At 36.8% G+C, this 16,106-nt stretch overlaps 1 protein-coding gene across 13 annotated transcripts in view; it reads right to left on the bottom strand.

Moving 5' to 3' along the window:
* KrT95D (phosphofurin acidic cluster sorting protein KrT95D) overlaps positions 1–13,695 on the bottom strand; it is a 327,318-nt gene extending 313,623 nt beyond the window's left edge. For 5 of the 13 annotated variants that reach the window (XM_073960280.1, XM_073960276.1, XM_073960298.1 and 2 more), the window contains exon 1: positions 13,249–13,690. The gene's annotated coding sequence lies outside the window, so the exon portion shown is untranslated. Of the gene's footprint in view, positions 1–13,248 lie in introns of all 13 variants that reach the window. The other 8 variants (XM_073960279.1, XM_073960291.1, XM_073960304.1 and 5 more) reach the window with 5 other exon arrangements.
* Between the last annotated feature and the right edge of the window lie 2,411 nt (positions 13,696–16,106).

Genomic DNA, 16,106 nt, shown 5'->3' with positions numbered 1-16,106 from the left:
TTTTTTATGAATAATTTTGCTATGTCAAAAAATATTTTTTTATCATCAATTATCATAATCTATATTAATAAAAGAGTAAAGTGATTGACTGACTGACTGACTGACTGATTGATTCATCAACGCCCAGACGAAACGGCTGAAGCTACAATCCTGAAATTTTAGGTGTGGATCACTCTTGGTCCGAAGGGGTCAGATAAGGCTGGGTTTTTGGAAATTCGAACTGGAAGGGTACGAAAAGTACTAAAAGGTACTAAATATGGTACCGTTTGTATTTGGCGAACCGGTAGAGCTAGAACTTTGAAATTTGGAATGAAGGTCACTGATTGAGAGTTAGAAAGGTGTACCAAAGGGTTTTTGGAAATTCGTACTATAAGTGTACGAAAAGTACTAAAAGTTACTAAATTTAGTACTATTTGGTATTACGTGAACGGATAGAGCTAAAATCTTGAAATTTGGAATGAAAATCAAGGTTTAGAAGATGAGTTGATATAAGGAGGTGGTTTTGAAAATGTGTACTCATGTGTACGAATAGTACTAAATGGTACTAAATTTTGTACAATTTGAATTTGGGCGAACCGATAAAGTTGGAATTCTGAAATTTGGAATTACTATTACTGTTGGAGCGTAGGTTTGAGATATGGAGGTAGTTTTCCAAATTCGTACATATGGGTACGTAAGGTACTAAATAGTACCAAATAAGGTACAATTTGGATTTGGGGGAACGGATGGAGCTGGAATCCTTAAATTTAGAATTAGGATTACAGTCGGGGTGTAGGAAAGAGGTATTTTGGAAATTCGTACTTTTGGGTACGAAAAGTACTAAATGGTACCAAATTTAAGTGATCGAATAGAGCTGGAATAGTGAAATTTGGAATTAAGATTACTATTGGAGTGTGAGATTGGGATACTTTTGGAAATTCGTACTTATGGCAACGAAAAGTACTAAATGGTACCAAATTTAGTACAATTTGGATTTGGGGGAACGGATGGAGCTGGAATCCTGAAATTTAAAATTAGGATTACAGTCGGGGTGTAGGATAGAGGTAGGTTTGGAAATTCGGACCTATGGGAACAAAAAGTACTAAATGGTACTAAATTTGGATTACGGTGATCTGATGCAGCTGTAATCTTGAAATTTGGAATTAAGATTACTGTTGGCGTGTAGGATTGAGGTAGTTGTAGAAATTCGTACTCATGGGTACGAAAGTACTAAATGGTACCAAAGATAGTACAGTTTGCATTTGGGTGAACGGATATAGCTGGAAACCCGAGATTTGGAATAAGGAGTACTGTTGGAGTGTAGGATTGATAAAGTTTTGGAAATTTGTAGTTATGGGTAGAAAAAGTACTAAATAGTACTAAATTTGGTACAATTTGGATTTCAGTGATAGGATACATTTGGAATCGTGAAATTCGGAATTAAAATTGATGTTGGAGTGTTAATAGAGGTAGGTTTAGAAATTCGTACTATGGATACGAATAGTACTAAATGGTACCAAATTTGGATTTGAGTTATCGGATATATCTGGAATCCTGAAATTCGGAATTAAGCTTATTGTTTGAACATAGCACTGAGGTAGTTTTGAAAATTTGTACTTATGGGTACGAAAAGTACTAAATGGTACTAAATTTGGTACAATTTGGATTTCGGTGATCTGATGTAGCTGCCATCCTCAAGTTTGGAATTAAAATACCTGTTGAATTGTAGGATTGATAAAATTTTGGAAATTTTTACTTATGGGTAGGAAAAGTACTAAATAGTACTAAATTTGGTACAATTTGGATTTCAGCGAACGGATAGAGTTGGAATCAAGAAATTTGGAATTAAGATTACTGTTGGAGTGTAGGATTGAGATATGGAAGTGGTTTTTGAAATTCGTACTTATGAGTACGAAAAGTACTAAATTTGATACTACTTGGATTTGAGCGAACGGTTAGAGCTAGAATCTTGAATTTTGGAGTTAATATTACTGTTGGGGTTAGTTTTGGAAATGCGTACTTAGTTTTGGAAATGCGTACTTACATTTTGTACAATTAGGATTTGCGTGAAATTTAGCTCTCGAATCCTAAAATGTGGAATTAGGTACACTTAGGGGTACGAAATGGTTCCATGTATGGTACAATTTTGTGTTGGATGAACGAATAGATCTGGATTCGTGAGATTTGGAATTAAGATTACTGTTATCATTTGCTTATAACGTCCGATATAAGAAATATGTGCCATAAATATACAAAAAGTTGTAAATGGCACAGGATTTGGTACAATATGCTATTGTGTAAAGGGAATTTTGAAATAATAGGAGGAGGTTCGTATTTATGTGTTTACATGTAAAGTACTAAATAGTTCTATAATTGGTTTTGGGGGAACAGATAGATCTGGAAATGAGGATGGCGGTTTTTGGGTTAGGCCGTATTTGCGCTGACAACCTCAATTAAAATATCTCAAAAAATGTGGATTGCTTTTGATGTGTAGGCGTGACGAAAATCGAACTAAAGTGGTACGTATTAGTACACAAAATGTTTCCACCATTCTATATTATATATTGCTTATTTGTTTTGTATATTTAACGCATACGAAGTAGCGGGCACTTTGCTAGTATTAAATAAATGAATTGATTTGTAAATATCAAGCAGGTTTAAATAGCATTCACACGGACGCCATAAGCAAATAAAGTGTGAATAATGTCCTCGAAGTAAATCCCCCATCTATCACAGCTGAGGAGCATCAGCTGCCACGACAAACCAGTTGCAGTCGCCTAAATTCTTATAGGCAAAGATCGATCGCACCGTGCAAAACATCTGCCCAGCATGCGGCAAGGACCCGCACAACACACTGCACCTTTTCAATTGACCTACTCATCTAACTTCAGTGGATGTGTGTTTACATCCCATCGAAGCAGCCACTTTCCTACAACTGGAGATAGACCCAGAGCCAGATTGAGCAGCAGAACGAAATCCAATAATATACACTGATACAGCAACAACAACATAAGATTTATTTTATTATTTATTTTAATGGTAAATTTTACTGCCAGGATCATTACATGAAGTTTTTTTTTTTTTTTTTTTTTTTTTTTTTTAATGGACGTAATGATAGCGCACTATCAATATTGGTCCTACACTGGAGCTTCCACCCCGGGACCGCTTTCGCATTACTTCGGGGTGGGGCTCATTAGCTGCTATTTGCAGTTCTTTTTATGTATCTACTCCCCCGTCCATGCTATATTGCTAACATGATTAGGGGTTCGGTTCTTGTCTGTTCTGTTACAGATTTTTCTCCATCATTACATTTTGTATGTATATTGCATATTTTTTCCATTCTTCTTTCGACTCCAGCATTTTAATTATTATATGTTTTGTTTTATCGTTCGAATTGGGATATATTCCATGCAGAATTCTTTTGGTTTCCCAATGCTTGCATTTGAGGAGTGAATGTTCCACAGTATCTTCGTATTCGTTGCATATTTCACATATTTCGCTTCCTTTAATATGAAACCTGTGCAAATAAATACCGAAATTTCCATGTCCACTCAATACTTGCGTTATGAAATAATTTACTTCTCCGTGCTTTCTGTTTATCCAAGATTGTATACAGGGAATTATCTCATATGTGTGTCTGCCTTTGCTACTGTTTACCCAGGATTCTTGCCACTTTTCAAGAAGTATGCGTCTAGCTTCCTCCTTAATTTGCTGTATTTCTCTGTTGGTATGATAACTGGCTTCAGATTTTCGATGATCATATATATATTTTCTTTCTTCAAATTGTAATACTAATGGTGGTATACCAGATAGTACCGACAGTGCTGCTGTTGATACCGTTCGATACGCCGATGTGACTCGCAAGGAGCATACACGGTGGACTTTTTCAATAGTATTTGTCAGTTTTTTACTATCCACAATAGCATTGCTTATAACCGGTGCCGCGTATAGCACTTGAGCATAGGCTACTGATGTTATTAATCTTCTAATTGTTGGTCCCGGTCCTTTCAAATTGGGCATTATTCTTACTAATTTACTTGCTGTAGCTAGGGCTTTTTCTGTTATTGTCTTCACGTGATGTTCGAAAGACAGCTTCGAGTCCAAAAACACTCCTAGATACTTGAGATTTTTGCTAATTGGTACTTCATATCCATCAACCATTAGCCTCGGGTTATTGAAAGTTCGCCTTCTCGTGATTAGGATCGCTTCCGTTTTGTGTGCAGCGAGGGATAGCCTTTTTGATTGCAGCCATCTCGCAATCCTTGAAAGGCAGTCGTTTGACACTATTTCTATTAGGGGTGATGTGGGTTGGTCAACCAATAGTGTCACGTCGTCAGCGTACCCAACTAATTTTGCGCCTTTAGGCAGTCCCAGATTAAGAAGGCCGTCATACATCAGATTCCATAGGAATGGACCTAATATGGAGCCTTGTGGAACTCCCGATGTTATATTGTAATTTTGAACTCCGGTATCTGTGTCAAACATTAGTATACGGTCATCGAGGTAACTGTCAATCATTTTGACTAAATACGAAGGAATTTCTCGATCTTTCAATGTTTGTCGTATTATATTCCAGTCGGCAGAATTAAACGCATTTTTGATATCTAGAGTTATTACCGCACAGAAACGTTTTTGTTCCATGGTATTTTTTGACGTTTCCACCACTTCTCTTATGGCATCTACTGTTGACATTCCCTTAATGAAGCCAAACTGCATGTTTGAGAATCCTCCACTTTTGCTTACTTCGTCTTCAAGCCTGCTAAGGAGTAACTTCTCCAAGAGTTTACCGCAGGAATCTAACATGCAGAGAGGTCTGTATGATGACGGGTTGTTTAATGGTTTATTGCTTTTTTGAAGTAGCACAAGTTGTTGTTTTTTCCATATTTTTGGGAAAATACCCAACTGGAGACACATATTGAAGGAATGTAAAAGGAGCTCCGGCCATAAACTTCCAACTAGAGAAATGACCTCGTTTGGTATTCCATCTGGACCTGGTGCTTTTCGTTTTTTAAGTTTACGGCTAAAGTTTTGTATTTCAGTTATGGTAAAATACTGGACGTTTTGTGTCTCGGCAAAAGACATAGTTTTACGAGGCGCTAAACTCTTTGGAAACAGTGTGTTTACAATCGTTCGTGCCCACTGTGGGTTCCGTATACCTGGTATACATTTTCTGTTGCCAGTCTTTTTCATAATAATCCTGTACGGGAGCCCCCACGGATCATTTTCAATTTCTTCGCACAATGCTTCCCATGATCTTTTCTTGGACGCTTTTATTTCCGTCCGCAGTTCACTTCTTGCTCGTCTATATATTGCCATCGCTTCAGCGTCGCCTTTCTTTCTGGTAGCTGTTCTCTTCGCTTTGTGGCACTTTTTCCGTAGCTCTGCGATTTCGTTGTTCCACCAATAGGCTGGTTTTTTGGATATACCAATAGCTGTTGTTTTGGGCATGCCTGCATCACATATCTCCGTTAATAGGTCGATGAGATCGTTTACTCTGCTATTTATATCTCTTTGCTCGGTCATTTCGTACCTTTCTCTTAACTCCATTATTTTTTCTTTACATTTTTCCGGGTTCATTTTATTTACATTCCATCTTGGTCTAGGCGGATTATCAGGGGTTGTGTCGTGCTTTATTGCCATCGTTATATATTGGTGGTCGCTTAAAGTTTCCTCGCTTAAGACTTCCCACTGACTTGTTTTCCTAGCAACTGATATTGAGGCAAGAGTAATGTCAATTATCGAATTTGCCTCACCACGCAGAAAAGTTGGGGTATTACCTCTGTTTAGAACGATTAGTCCTAAGGATGCAATCATCTCGCTAATTGCGACTCCCCTTTTGTCCGTAGTTCTTGAAGACCACTCCGAGGACTTGCTATTAAAATCGCCTCCAATAAGTACTGGCGTATCATACCTTTTGATATGTTGTGCGAGTTTATCAACTTTCTGTAGGAAATCGGATAGCTCTATGTTAGGTGAGAAGTAACAGCATTACATGAAGTATCCTGAAACAAGTGAGCAATGGCTATAGTCGGGACGACGCCGTCTATGCGATACCCTACACCACTACCCCGTGCATACGTTTTTCAATTTTCACTCAGTCACCCTGAAAGTGCCAGTACCGGCCCTTGGCTACTTCGGTGCAAAGCTGGAATTATACGGCATTACAATTCAGATTAAAATAAAAATAATTTAAAAAATTAAGTTACAAGGTTTTTTGTATAAATGCACTTAAAACTAGAAAATAATTTGTCGCTTAGCCTCAATAAATATATTCTTCCTTATGATGGAATCTCTCAAATAAAACGCTTGCATATAAATTAAAATGGTGGCAAAATTAAACGGCAAACGTTTTATTTGAGAGATTCCATCATGAGGAAGAATATATTTATTGAGGTTAAGCGACAAATTAGTTTCTAGTTTTAAGTGCATTTATAAATAAAACACTGCAACTTATTTTTTAATTATTTTTTATATTTAACTTTTCAGTAATTAATTTTTTTTACCACTGAGAACCTCATAACGAAATTTAGCCAATTTAGGCCGAGAATGTAGATAAAAACTTAAAAATGGCTGAAATCGTGTGTTACCGTTATATAAGGGATACACCAAAACCTGGACTTATGTCCATAATTTTTGTTAGGGAAGTTTCTGTACCATTGGGAACTCGAAATTCCAAGTTTGAGCCAAATCGGGTTGAAAAAGAAGATAAAATCCTTAAAATATCTGAAATCTGGTGGTACCGCTATATTGGGCCTATACCAAAACCTTGACCGATGTCCAACATTTTTGTAATTTTGCCAAATTACAGCCAATTCGGCCTAAAAATGAAGATAGAATCCTTAAAATACTTTAAGTCGGGTGGTACCGCTATATGGGGGCTATAGGAAAAAATGAACCCATATTGGGTTTGGTTTCATATTCATATTCCAAATTTAAAAAGTGTGCAAAGTTTCAGTTCGATTGGTCAACGGCAACTGTGTTAAAAATGAATTACTAGATTTGAACTAAACGGACACCAAAGCAAGTTAAATAAAATACTGTAAAAATGGGAAATGTGTTGTATTACCGACTATCTTTTCTTCTTCCATTGACGGGCTTTCCTTTTGGAATACCCCTACTAGAAGCGGAGATACTCGCATAAGAATAACACATTGTTTTTATACCCTCACTTTGATACGACAAAAATGTGCCTCTTCGAAATAATGGTTTTAGACTCCAAGTATGTTTGTACGATATCCGTTTCAGACAATTTTGAGTAGATCTAGCAATGTCCGTCCTTCTGTCTGTCTGTCTGGCTGGCTGGTGCGCACGATAACTCTAGAACGGATCAATCGATTCGGTTCAAATTTTGGGTATCGAAATATTTTGTCCAGATTCGATTTAAGTTCGAAGATGGGCCATATAGGTCCACTCCTTCAGGTACCTCCCCCACAAATGTTCAAAAATTGTAGCAAAATTTGTGCGCACGATAACTCTTGTAGGGAATAACCGATTTGGTCCATACTTTACACATCGTGTAATTTCTACCAATCTTAGATGAGGTTCCAATATGGACTCAATCGGTCCACTCCTTCGGGTACCTCCCACACAAAATTTCGGATAAGTTCAGTTTAGGACCTGGTCTCGAATCGCTTTGATTTTTGTTTATGCAAGTTGTATTCGCTGTCCTCTATACGACGCTGTAAGTTTCATTAGGGGCAAGTCCATACTTCCTGAGAAAATAGCCTGAATGTTACAAAAAACCCTATGACACCGTGTGTAGTGGTTGGAGCGCAAGATAACTCTCGAACGGATCTGCCGATTCGGTCCAAAATTTGGCTTTCGTAATATTTTGTCCAAATTTAGTTCAAGTTCAAAGATGGATTATATCGGTCCTCTCCATCCCGTACCTCCCACACAAAATTGTGGATAAGTTCACTTTATGACCTGCTATTGCATCACTTTGATTTTTGTTGAAGCAACTTACATTCGCTGCCTCAATTACGATGGTAAAAGTTGTTTCAGGGGCAAGTCCATACTTCTTGAGAAAACAGCCCGTAGGGTGTAAAAACTCCCTATGGCGTCCCCCTTGGTCTATGTCGGTCCATTCCTTTAAGGTAGAATTAGACGTGACATAACCATAAAGCCATAAGGCCATATCAATCCCCTGATTCAACCAAACCTATGGAAATCAATGAATTCGATTAGTAGTAACATAATGCCATAGCCATAAGAAACCAATTGGGTTTTAGTTTTGTATGGTTATGGCGTTATGGCTATGTCACGTCTAATTCTACCTTTAGGTACCTTTTCCGCAAAATTTTTGAACTTTAATCATACGACCATAATTTTTTTGTGAAAAAAGTGTTTCAATTTGCACAGGCTGAGGGTAAATCTCTGTCGGCAAAGCCGACTGATACTTTTTTACTTGTTTTTTCTCCACATGAGTCTGTTGCCTATTCTGACCAATACGATCCGACCATGACCAAAACCCCCAAAATTTCGCGACGATCCGATCAAAATTGGGACATGATGTGTGATTACAAAAAAATGAAAAAATGGGATGTATTACCGTCTACATAGATATCTTCAACCTACTTTGGAAGGTGAGATTTTCTACTTTCATTGTCAGGCTTTGCTTCTGGAAGGGCTCAAACCAAAGTTGCACATCGTAAATAGATCAGTCTGAAGTATGGACTATATCGGATACTTCCCACACAAAATTTCAGAAAAGTTTAATTTAAGATTTGGTGCTGGATTCTTGTTCTATGAAAATTTGAAATCAAAAATATTTTCTTTATAGTTTTTTTCATTTAACTTTTTTCTTTATAACCAAGGCACATTTATAGAAGGTAGAAGTGACAATCGGCTGTATTTTTACTTTTTTGTAAAATTGGGTTTCAAAATGTCATGAAATTTTAAACTTCGAAAGTTGCTACCATAAAATACCTTTTTCAAACTAAACGAGTAATAAAAATTACCTACGATAGTTCTGAATACTTTATATTTACATTTTGATTCAAATTTGTTGTGTGTTAGAGGATTTTCAAAATGTAAGTCCCAATTTACATTAGGCGAGTTTACTTGCGGCAATTGTCAGTTTGATGGAGAGAGAGGTAAGGCATATGGTAACCCTTTGCCTCTCAGCACCCTCTCTCACCTACAAACTGACAATTGCCGCAAGTAAACTCGCCTAATGTAAATTGGGACTAATTATGTTTTTCCTGAGAAAATTTTTAGGACGACCTTATTATTCAATGTTTTCTTTGACATTTAATTTTCAATAACAACAGTGTTGTTTTTGTAAATTTGTAAGTTGTTGTAATTCATGCATCTACCTTATATAAATGAGTCTTGCTTTATAACATTTTTCATTTCACATTTTCATAGAAACAGAGTTGAGTCCCTGCTCTCGAATCGCTTTGATTTTTGCAACATATTGCCCCCATTACGACGGTACAAGTTTTTTTTCAGGGGCAAGTCTATACTTGCAAAGAAATTGACTCGATAGCCATAAAAATCCAAACGGCCACCACATGTAGCAGCTGGTATGCACGACAACTTTTGAACTGGATACTGGATAAATAAAGACCGAAGGAAGATGATTCTTGTCGGCCCACTCCTTCAGGTACCTCTCCCTCAAAAATTAAACAAAAAAATCTCAAAATGGTACGCGCGACTTTGGATCTCGCAATCATTTGTCCAAACTTAGTTTGAATTCGAAAATGGACCACATCGGTTCTCTCCTTAGTGTACCCCTCACAAAAGTTCAACATTTTTGTTTAAGTGCAGTTTAAGGCCTGTTCGAAGATTCCTTAGAAATGTTTATCGAAGGTACACCTTGCAGTCTTGTTTACAGCGATATTATGTTTTTCGTGGGTCCATGCTTCCTGACATAATGGTCCAAAAGCTCTAAATTATACTGTGACCAAATGAAATTATTGGTGGTGGCGATATCTATGGAAACGAATGACTTCCAAACGGTCCATTACTTCAGGAACCTCCTCCGCAAAACTTTTGAGCTTTAACATACAATTTTTTTTTTGTTTTAGGAAAAAAGAGTTTCATTTCACACAGGCTGAGGGAATATCTCCGTTGACAGAGCCTCATTGGAAAAAACTTTGATTTTTTTATGCTTCTCACAATTGAAGAAAATTAATGAGAAATACAAAAACACATCATTTTTATGATTGTGGTAGGAAACTAATAACCTGTTTCAAATTTATGCTGAACTACATCAACCGATATGTGCAATACTAACAAAACTTCTGGAAGAGTACAAAAAAAGCAAAACGTTGATTCATTGAAGGAACTGTTTGACTTTACCATGTAAAAGGCGAATGGATGTGCAAAAAGAAAAATAACTTCAACAAACTTCAAATTAAGAGCGAAGGCCGCGTTAGTATTTCCAGCTGCAAACCTGCTGATGCCAATACGATCCGCACATCAAATGAAAGATGACAATGGAAGCGAAGTGTCCACGTTTATTAGCTCAGTGATAACTGAATGTTCCGAAATTAGCAAGGAATAATTCGATACCAATGCAGAGAGGCCTTGGCAGGACGGCAGTGCCTAATCAACGAGCAAACATGTCAGCATAACCCACCAACAGGCATTGCAAGTCGCTTTGAAACCCCAACCCCATGTGAGTCAGGAATTCCCAAGGATATATACATGGAAGTTGCTCGGGTAAAGGAGTACTTGGTAAGCACGCTTTATTTGGAGAAGTGGATAAATAACTTTGGCAACAAACGCCTTAAAAGCATTGAATGTGAGACCGTGGTCCTCAAGAATGAATATATAGAAATTAGGTAGGGAAAGCTCAAAGCTATTTAACTGCACGTCTGCACCCACGAACCTTACTCCTATTGAAGTGGTTCTGTTGCCAAATGTTATCGGGAGAAATGGAAGAAGGCGAAACGTCGTATCCGCAGAATATAGACATGGAAAAGCGGGAGTGTAAAAAACCATATCTACAGGAGCCAGAACAAAGTCCTCATATTCGACCAAAGAGTCAATTACGAAGCAAATAAATAAAATAAATAAATAATAAATACGACAAATCTAATCCCAGTATCTAACCACCAGCCAAGATGATGTAAAGACGACGGCAGTAACCCGACTGAACAATAATAAGGCCGCAGTAGCTGATGTCCAGCCTAGCTGTTCAAGACTGGAAGTGGTGACATGCTGGTAAGGTGTGTGCATCGTCTGGTTAGCATTATCTGTCGGGAGGAGTGCATACCTCACGATTGGAACATGATCATCCTATGGGAATAAGACGATGTGCTTAAATTATAGAGGCTGGGATATTGTGTGAACGACTAAAGCCTATGGTCAATGGAATAATTGGACCATGACAATGCGATTTTAAACCTGGCACAATTGACCAGATATTTACCCTGCTGCAAATTCTGGAAAAGACCCACGAGATGCGTATCGATACTTGACATATTTTTATCGATAATAAAGCAGTTTTTTGTGTGGGAAGTACCCGAAATAGTGGACAAATATAGTACATATTCAAACCTGTAGTGGAATTCTATAAAAAATCGACGTAGTGTGAACCAAGATCAGTACCGGCTTTACAAGCAAATCGGCATAATCAAACGTATCGAGTTACAATAATTTCGTTAGTTAGATCATGTTATGACCAACATAAAATGATATGGCGGTACACACAGAACGAAATCAAAGCTCAGATTGAGTAAACAACTAGAAGACGAGATCGAAAATCATTATATTACAAATTGGACAAATTGGGAAAGTGAAGTAACAAATAGAGAGAAGTAGAAATGTTTTTAGTTCGATTTATATGACAAATGTTCTATATCCCAATATGGATATAGATAAAGATTTTTTACAAGAAGCTGGCTGATCGCTTTCAAATCTAAAAGCGAAATTTTCTTTAAAGTGAGAGATATGGGTCTTGACATTAAATTAAGATTTAGCTTACGGACAGGTGCAAATTTGGCTATGTGGATGCATTTTTCCTATGTCTCATTTGTATACTGTCGTTGATTTCAAAAACAGTTCTAAATGTAGAATTTGGTTGGATTTAAACTTGTGTTTAAGGAAAGGGAACAACTCCAGTTTAGTAAAAACTCTCCGATTTTTTTGAAATTTTTTCCAGAGGTAGATATTGTTGCGCTGATCACGGAAATGTATAATTTTCTTGGGGGACGGACCCGGTCACCCGGTTATTGGACCCGAAAGTCCGGGTACAAAACCCGGGTTGGACCCGGCTCTACTGAACCGATGGGTATCATTGGAAAGCTTAAGGAAATACCTATCCAACAAGTGGTCATATGATGGGGTTATTTCCAGATGGTCAGGTGATATAACCCAAAAACTGATTTTTGGACACGGATTTTTCCATTAAACCCTCAAAAAGTCGAAAATGGGTCCATTATGGGAGCCCGCTTAATGTATGTCAGATTATAGCTCGCACTTTAACCTTTCCAAAATGGTGCTATATGTTGTAATACCTTCTCTGGATCCAGAGATATGGCCCTACTTAAAGAAAAATTTATAATTTAAAAGAAAATTTTGTTCCCGTTCCCGAGATTTGCGCCTGTCCATAGGAGAAAGTCTCAAATCCCCGGCCGAAGGCCGGCTATTTAAAGAAAAATTATAAGTTAAAAGAAAATTTTGTTCAATTTAGAAATTTAAAATTTCTCATAGACACCTATAATGTAAAGAAACAAGCCCTACAGAACCGAGTTCTGAAGATTCTAAGGGCCATATCTCTGGATCCAGAGAAGGTATTACAACATATAGCACCATTTTGTAGAGCCGGGTCCAACCCGGGTTTTGTACCCGGACTTTCGGGTCCAATAACCGGGTGACCGGGTCCGTCCCCCAAGAAAATTATACATTTCCGTGATCAGCGCAACAATATCTACCTCCGGTAAAAATTTCAAAAAAATCGGAGAGTTTTTACTAAACTAGAGTTAAGCCAAGGGAAGTCTTAAATGCCTCGGAAAGATTCGTCCATTTTTAGAAGACTTTAGTTTTCAAAATATGTCAACGCGGCTGGTGCGTCTGGCATTATCTGCCAGTAATATCTAAAATATACTTCTCTAGTGCCACTGGAGAGACGCAAAATCAGCAAATAACATTTCTGGTTGAAGTAACTTGAAGCATACTCGATACATAAAAGCACAGTAGCACAAGATCAATAATTTAAAAATGAAATTTATTTGATTATCCTTTTTCCACACCTGGCAACCATTCCTATATGGCAATTTTTTATAACACTATCTTATTTGAAAACTGGTTCATTCTTACCGCAACTTAAGCAGGCTTTCAATGGGCTATTGGAGAAGTTTGCTTCAAAATCCCTCTCTGTTGACTTGCAATAACAAATACACACAAAATTCATTAAACATTTGTCTTGTTCATGAAATTTAACTTTAGCATTTATTATTTCCTCAGTTGTTGTTATTTTTTGCACTCTCTCCACATTGCCGTCTTTTTCTTTTTGTTTATTTGTATAATATAAATTGTTGAAATTCTTGGGCGTTAATGTGATTAAGAATTTTATTTTTTTCACTGTCACGCTATATGATAATTGTAATTTATATTTCAACTACATCTTCTCATATATGATTTTTTATTGGACAATTTCCAAAATATTTCAATTGCAAAGAAATATTTATTTATTTTATAAAAACCCGCAACAAAAACTACTACTAACTTTTTCTCGTTCTCTCTCTCATACACACACCTTTTATTGACGTTTCTTAGCTGATGTTCCCTTATGTATCTCTTTTCGCACTGATTCTCTTTTGGTTCGTTTTGTCTCCAATTTTTGCTTCCCACTAAAAATAAATGGTATGGCGACATACCATATCGCCCAAAGGCACGGTTACAGTACGTTTATATATATAATAGGCCGTTTACATATAACCGGGTTAACCCAGTGGGTCTGGGTTTCAAATGCCATTTCCATTATGTATACTTCAAATAAATCCTCATAAAGAAGGTTAACCCTGCAAAAAACTATAATATAAACGCCGTATAACAGGATTTAACAAACCCACTGGGTTTCAAATGTCAATTCCATTGCTTATATTTCAAATAAATCCCCATAAAGAAGGTTAACCCTGCAAAAGTCTATAATATAAACATGGTCTTAGATTTACTAAGTCGAAGGTCACACTAGAGTGGTTTCATTGAAACTTTTAGCGATTCTTAAATCGAGTTCCCCACTACAGTAATGGCCCCGGCACATACGGTACAACAACCACATGAAAACTTCAAGAACAAGCTTGACATCACTTACATTATTTTCATGAGGTTGTTGTTTTTAACGCGTGACGCAACGCACAACGTACCGTATGTGCCGGGGCCGTAACTTCATGATTTTACTCTAGTATGGAAATCGACCTAGCAACCCTGGATTTCATGAAAATAACTTATAAACTCGTGTTTTACACTTTTACAATTTCTCGTATGAGATATCGTCCTCTCTTTGCTCATATTGGCATATTTTACACACAGGGATACATTTTTGTATCTGGGTATCAAGCGTACTTTTTATTAAAAAAGTGTCTAATGTAAAAAAATAAATAATTTTATGATTTTCAAATAACTTAGATTTATTAACTCCATAAAATCTCATGCGACCAATCGTAAACGTGTAAAACACGACTAACTCTGTTGCAAAAACAGTTGCAACTTTTGGTACTTTTTGAGTAGAGTTGGATTTTTTTGCACAAATACCGAATACAACACTGTATATTTGGTGGATTTGTGCCGGATTTAAAATAAACCCAGTCGTGAGAGGATTTAATTTTTGTATGGCAAATCTGGTCAGATTTGACCAGATTAAGCAATAAATCCTCATGAAGTGGGTTAACCCGGTAAAAAGCTGTAGTGTAACCGTGCTATTAACTGTAAATTTCCATTGTTTCCATTGTTTAAACGTCAAGTGAAATCCAATAGACTTCAGATGTGTTTTCATTTGACGTATACGCAAAGGAATTGACAGTTGAAATCGAATGGATTTCGTAAATGTAAACCAAGGATTAGATCAGCCAAACTTGTCAAGTAGAAAATAAGAGAAGGAATTTGTTTCACAGTCATAAGTTAGGGTACAACTTTTGCTAATTTTGGAACACTTTTCTAGCAACAATATCCTGGAGCCTAGCTAAAGTAATTTTTATTTTGTACTCTATTTAGTACTTTTAACTTATAAACAGTGAAGTTCTAAATTCCATATGTTTTTGTAAAACGGACTAACTATGCAGATACATCTACCTTTATTATTGTACCATTTTACGTTTTAAGCCATGTCTGCAGGGTTGTATATTTCAACAAATCAATTGAGTTTTTAACCCTGCAAAAGGCTATAATATAAACATGGCCGTAGTTTACATTTACATTACAGCTTGTTCCAGAACTAAAAAGTTTTTACAATTTTTACGACTTTTACACATTTTACCCGAAAACCCGTTCCCGTGCACAAACAAGTTGTAAAATGATCACTTCTCTTTAAACAAAAATTGCGCTGAATGACGCTCTCTTTAAAAACTTTTTGCTCGACAAATTTGAGCGCGTAAAAAATATTAACATGGATGCCGGCGTCTGATTAGCTGGTACGCCGACTTTGACATTTGTTCCAGATTTTTTGACGCTTTTCCATTTTCCACTTTAGTAACTCTAAAGCCACACGCTGAAACTTTCATACGAAACTTTCCCATTATTTTGGCGTTCTTAGGTCGAGTTCCCCATATGAAAGTTTTAGCGTGTGGCTTTAGAGTATGGAACTCGATCTATAAACGCAAAAATAATGGGAAAGTTTCGTATGAAAGTTTCAGCGTGTAGCTTTAGAGTTAGTCCCGGTCCACACTAGCGTGAATTTCATTTAAAAATTTCATGAAACTAGGTGTTCTTAAATCGAATTCCCCACTATAGCAGTTTTATGATTTTACTCTACTATGGACGTCGATCTAGAGACGCATAATTTCATATCAAAATTTCAGTGAAATTACTGTAGTGTGGCCCGGGACTTAGTTGTTGTAATTCATGCATATACCTTACTCTAAAGCCACACGCTGAAACTTTCATACGAAACTTTCCCATTATTTTGGCGTCCATAGATCGAGTTCCATATTAAAGTAATTTTATGAAATTACGGTATT

The sequence above is a fragment of the Musca autumnalis genome, unplaced genomic scaffold, assembly GCF_047663935.1.
Source record: "Musca autumnalis isolate F117 unplaced genomic scaffold, ASM4766393v1 scaffold_1, whole genome shotgun sequence".
Lineage (NCBI taxonomy): Eukaryota > Metazoa > Arthropoda > Insecta > Diptera > Muscidae > Musca > Musca autumnalis.
Note: the sequence above shows the minus strand (reverse complement) of the source record. Positions and strands in the feature narration are given on the sequence as shown.